The 6,000-nt window shown below is 50.8% G+C and overlaps 1 protein-coding gene across 2 annotated transcripts in view; it reads left to right on the top strand.

The window, feature by feature from the left end:
* The first annotated feature begins 2,441 nt into the window (after positions 1–2,441).
* Positions 2,442–6,000, top strand: part of TRIQK (triple QxxK/R motif containing) — a 317,628-nt gene continuing 314,069 nt past the window's right edge. Inside the window, exon 1 of one of the 2 annotated variants that reach the window (XM_082258323.1) lies at positions 2,442–2,572. The gene's annotated coding sequence lies outside the window, so the exon portion shown is untranslated. The remainder of the gene's footprint in view (positions 2,573–6,000) is intronic. The other variant, XM_082258324.1, reaches the window with a different exon arrangement.

The following is a 6,000-nucleotide window of genomic DNA, read 5'->3' as shown; positions in this document are numbered from 1 at the left end:
GAGCTTACAATCTATTGCACTGATTTGAACAGAGCGATTGCAGACAATAGACTTGTGACTTAGGTCTTAGGCTCCTTTCACACACTCCGTCTGTTGAAAGGAGTCCGTTTTTCTCAGCGGGGGATCGATCCGCTGATCCCCGCTGAGCAGGAGGATGACAGCTGTGTCTCCGTGCTGTGTGCGGAGACACAGCTGTCAGTTCCCCATGTATCTCTATGGGGGAAATCGGATGGGAACGGACCGTCGGTCCGTTCTCATCCGATCCGATGGACGGATGGAAAATAGGGTTTCCATCCGTCCAGATTTGACGAATCGGATCGGATGTCAGCGGACATGTCTCAGCTGACATCCGATGCCCCATAGGAATGCATGGGGGGACCGTTCAGATCCGCCAAAAAAACTGACAGGCGGATCTGAACGGTCCGCCTGTGTGAAAGGGGCCTTAGAGGGATTGCCTTTTGTTTCACTTTAACCACCTAAGGATTGTCCCACATACATTTACTGCGGCAGGGCGGCCCTAAGGCTCCGTTCACATGTAGGCGTTTTTCTGCTCTAGGATCAGCTCTCAAAACGCCCAACAATACAAATCCTATTCATTTCAATGGCCCCTGTTCACATCTGAGGGTTTTGACGCTGTGAGCAAAACACCCAATGCTCAAAAAAGTACATGAGCTTCTTTTTGGGCAGATTACAGGCGTTTTCCATTGGTCTCTATTCAATCTAAAAACGCCAGCACAAAAAACGCCTGTAAATCGCGGTAAAAAAACGCGCGAAAACGCTACGCTCAGGTGTGAATGTAGCCTTAAGCACAAAAATCACCGACCTGTACGTGATTTTGTAAAAGAGCTCTAGGGGGCGCGCGCATGCCGCTGTGATCAGACACAGCAGGAGCCAATCAGCGCGGCGGCCGGCCACCCCCGATCATTCAGGAGAATGACAGAACGGCGATCTCCCCATGTAAACAAGGCAGACCACCGTTCTGTCAGACAGGAAGAGAGACATTGTCTTCCTACCAATCAGGAGCACAGATCTCTCTCTTCCTGCAGTCAGTCCATCCCCCACACAGTTAGAAAGCACTCCCTAGGAGCACACTTAACCCCTTTATCACCCCTGGTGTTAACCCCTTCCCTGCCAGTGTCATTTATACAGTAACAGTCCTTTTTTTTTTTTTTTTAGCACCAAGCACTGTATTGGTGTCACAGGTCTACAAAAAGTGTCACTTAGTGTCAGATTTGTCCGTGGCAATGTCGCAGTCCAGTCCTAAAAAAAAAAAAAAAAAAAAAAAAAAAAAAAAATCGCTGATCGCCGCCATTACTAATAAAACAATGAAAAAAATAAATAAAATGTCCATAAATCTTTCCCATAGTTTGTAGACGCGATAACTTTTGTGCAAACCAATCAATATACACTTATTGGGATTTCTAACAAACACATGTAGCAGAATACATATTGGCCTAAGCTGAAAAAGAAATATAACTTTTACATTTTTTTATGGATGCATTTTATAGCAGAAAGTAAAAAACTATATATATTTTTTCAAAATTGTTGGCTTTTTGTTTATAGCGCAAAAAATAAAATCGCAGAGGTGATCAAATTCCACCAAAAGAAAGCTCTGTTTGTGGGGAAAAAAGAACATCAATCTTTGTTTTGGGTACAGCGTCGCACGACCGCGCAATTGTCAGTTAAAGCAACGCAGTGCCGAATCGCAAAATAGGACCTGGTCATTAGGGGGGGGGGGGGGGTAAAACTTTCCGGGGCTGAAGTGGTTAATGTCCGTTCCTCACAGAGGCGAGGATGGGGGGAGGACAAGCAGACAGAAGAGCTCTGTGCCCTCCCTATGGGCTAATGCCATTATTGGGCAGTAGAAAGGGGGGGAGCCAGGCACACAGCATTCCCTGTTGGGGGGGGGGGGCAGCAAGACGTGCAGCATTCCCTATTGGGGGGGGGGGCAGCAAGGCATGCAGTATTCCCTGTTGGGGGGGGGGGGGCAGGTGGGCTTGCAGCATTCTCTATGGGGTGCAGCTAGGCACACAGCATTCCTCGTGGGAGGGGGCAGCTAGGCATGCAGCATTCCCCATGGGAGGGGGCAGCCAGGCATGCAGCATTCCCCATGGGAGGGGGCAGCCAGGCATGAAGCAGTCCCCATGGGAGGGGGCAGCGAGGTATGCAGCATTCTCCATGGGAGGGGGCAGCCAGGCATGCAGCATTCTCCATGGGAGGGGGCAGCTAGGTATGCAGCATTCTCCATGGGAGGGAGGCAGCCAGGCACACAGCATTCTCCATGGGAGGGAGGTAGCCAGGCACACAGCATTCCCCATGGGAGGGGGAAGCCAGGCACACAGCATTCCCCATGGGAGGGGGAAGCCAGGCATGCAGCATTCCCCGCACAGCTCTCCTATCACAGGGCGGGTTCCTTTATAAACAGACAGCGGACAGAGCTGTGAAATGTGAGCGCTCGGTACACAGCTCCCCGTCTACGTGTCATTGTAGTGGCTGCACTCCCACACCGGACACACCGCGTCACCGGGAGATCCTCCCCGCCCTGAGCAACGAGCGGCCCCGCTGGACGGAGGTAGGAGGGCAGAGAGCGGCACCGGGGGCCCGGGATGATGACGTCACGGGGGGGGGGGGGCTCTGTGCTGGTCTCTCCGGAGATCAGAGCCCCCTCCACACACTGGGCTGGGGGGTATTCCATGAATTGTGGTGACATGTCTCGGATGGGGGTGTGCTCAGAAGCCTGGCGCCAAATCATAAAGACCTGCCTCTGCCACATGGTCATTGCTTATCATGAAGTACTATGTGAGAATTTCTCACGCTGGGCCTGTGTATAATGCGCTCTCATTGGCTAGTAGATGTACCTTTTGTCACCTGACACTCCATGCTAGAAAAGGTTCAGGAGCTTCATTGGGTTGTCCTATGTGCGGCGTGTGACAACGCACCCAAAAATCGCACAGAGACGCAGGTTCCCGCTATGCTAGGTGTGATTGGAGCACACGGGTGTATCCGGTCATATAACATAAAATGTGGGCGCATTTTGGTGCCCGGGAGCCTCAGGTGTTGCATGCAGCAGATATACACAGCTCAGAGTCTATTGTCCTGTAGGAATGGGCTCAGACGTGTGCGGGATCCCACCTGTCCGATCCCGCCAGGAAGACCACACCTCTAATCACAGACACCGAGACATTTCCCTGTCTGCACAGATCGGGAAATCTCACCACCTGTGACCGTCTCCTGTACGGCGCCTGCGGTCTCTGACCCGTCTCCTGTGCGGCGCCTGCGGTCTCTGACCCGTCTCCTGTGCGGCGCCTGCGGTCTCTGACCCGTCTCCTGTGCGGCGCCTGCGGTCTCTGACCCGTCTCCTGTGCGGCGCCTGCGGTCTCTGACCCGTCTCCTGTGCGGCGCCTGCGGTCTCTGACCCGTCTCCTGTGCGGCGCCTGCGGCCTCTGACCATCTCGCGCACCGCGCCTGCGCTCCCCACCATCTCTTATATGATACTGATAGTCTAAGGGCTCTTTCACACGGTCCGCCTCCGTAGTCGTATCCGTGTTGCTCAGCGGGGATCGATCCGCGATCCCCGCTGAGCCGGCGGATGACAGCTCCGTCTCCACTTGCAGAGCGGAGAGGGAGGTGTCTCAGCACCCGCTGCCCTCTATGGGGGATCGGAGGAGAGCGGACCGCCTGTCCGCTCTCATCCGATCGGCTCCGCTCCGATTACTGAACGGATGGAAAAATAGGGTTTCCATCCGTCCAGATTTCACACACAGGATCGGATGCGGATGGCAGCGGGGGTCAGCGGAGGTGTCTCCGCTGACACCCGCTGCCCCATAGAGCTGCATGGAGGATCCGATCAGATCCGCCTAAAAAACTGACAGGCGGATCTGATCGGATCGCCCGTGTGAAAGAGCCCTAAAGCCGGGTACACACGAGCCGAATGTCAGGAGACAACAGCAGGTTAAAAAAAAAAAACCAGCTGACATTCGGCCCATGTGTGTGTCGGTTGTCGAACAACCAATAACTCCCAATCAGCGCTATTTGCCGAGAGCGATTGGAGTATTCCGGCCAGGGGGGCATCAGAACACAACAGCTCAGCGGAGGAGATCGCTGAACTAACCTCACATGGTTAGTACAGCGGCTCCAACCAGAGCTGTCAGTGTGTATCAGGCTTTAGGCCCCTTTCACACATGCTGTCCATTTGTTTGTTTTTCATCCATCCGTTGACGGATGAAAAACGGACATCAATGTATCTGGATGGAAAACTGATACATTTTGACGTGACTGCACTGATGAACTGAACGGACCGTATGTGTGAAAGGGGCCTTAGAATACAGTGGGTACGGAAAGTATTCAGACCCCCTTAAATTTTTCACTCTTTGTTATATTGCAGCCATTTGCTAAAATCATTTAAGTTCATTCTTCTTCCTCATGAATGTACACATAGCACCCCATACTGACAGAAAAACACAGAATTGTTGACATTGTTGCAGATTTATTAAAAAAGAAAAACTGAAATATCACATGGTCCTAAGTATTCAGACCCTTTGCTGTGACACTCAGGTGCTTTCCATTTCTTCTGATCATCCTTGAGATGGTTCTACACCTTCATTTAAGTCCAGCTGTGTTTGATTATACTGATTGGACTTGATTAGGAAAGCCACACACCTGTCTATATAAGACCTTCCAGATCACAATGCATGTCAGAGCAAATGAGAATCATGAGGTCAAAAGGAACTGCCTGAAGAGCTCAGAGACAGAATTGTGGCAAGGCACAGATCTGGCCAAGGTCACAAAAAGATTTCTGCTGCACTTAAGGTTCCTAAGAGCACAGTGGCTTCCATAATCCTCAAATGGAAGACGTTTGGGACGCCCAGAACCCTTCCTAGAGCTGGCCGTCCGGCCAAACTGAGCTATGGGGGGAGAAGAGCCTTGGTGAGAGAGGTAAAGAAGAACCCAAAGATCACTGTGGCTGAGCTCCAGAGATGCAGCCAGGAGATGGGAGAAAGTTGTAGAAAGTCAACCATCACTGCAGCCCTTCACCAGTCGGGGCTTTATGGCAGAGTGGCCCGACGGAAGCCTCTCCTCAGTGTAAGACACATGAAAGCCCGCATGGAGTTTGCTAAAAAACGCCTGAAGGACTCCAAGATGGTGAGAAATAAGATTCTCTGGTCTGATGAGACCAAAATAGAACTTTTTGGCCTTAATTCTAAGCGGTATGTGTGGAGAAAACCAGGCACTGCTCATCACCTGTCCAATACAGTCCCAACAGTGAAGCATGGTGGTGGCAGCATCATGCTGTGGGGGTGTTTTTCAGCTGCAGGGACAGGACGACTGGTTGCAATCGAGGGAAAGATGAATGCGGCCAAGTACAGGGATATCCTGGACAAAAACCTTCTCCAGAGTGCTCTGGACCTCAGACTGGGCCGAAGGTTTACCTTCCAACAAGACAATGACCCTAAGCACACAGCTAAAATAACAATGGAGTGGCTTCACAACAACTCCGTGACTGTTCTTGAATGGCCCAGCCAGAGCCCTGACTTAAACCCAATTGAGCATCTCTGGAGAGACCTAAAAATGGCTGTCCACCAACGTTTACCATCCAACCTGACAGAACTGGAGAGGATCTGCAAGGAGGAATGGCAGAGGATCCCCAAATCCAGGTGAAAGACTTGTTGCATCTTTCCCAAAAAGACTCCTGGCTGTATTAGATCAAAAGGGGGCTTCTACTAAATACTGAGCAAAGGGTCTGAATACTTAGGACCATGTGATATTTCAGTTTTTCTTTTTTAATAAATCTGCAACAATGTCAACAATTCTGTGTTTTTCTGTCAGTATGGGGTGCTATGTGTACATTCATGAGGAAGAAGAATGAACTTAAATGATTTTAGCAAATGGCTGCAATATAACAAAGAGTGAAAAATTTAAGGGGGTCTGAATACTTTCCGTACCCACTGTATATTCTGTTGTGTGTCTGTTATCTTTGATGATGAATAATCCCTAAAAGGC

Source organism: Pelophylax lessonae (genome assembly GCF_965119305.1).
Source record: "Pelophylax lessonae genome assembly, chromosome: 5".
NCBI classification, from domain to species: domain Eukaryota; kingdom Metazoa; phylum Chordata; class Amphibia; order Anura; family Ranidae; genus Pelophylax; species Pelophylax lessonae.
Note: the sequence above shows the minus strand (reverse complement) of the source record. Positions and strands in the feature narration are given on the sequence as shown.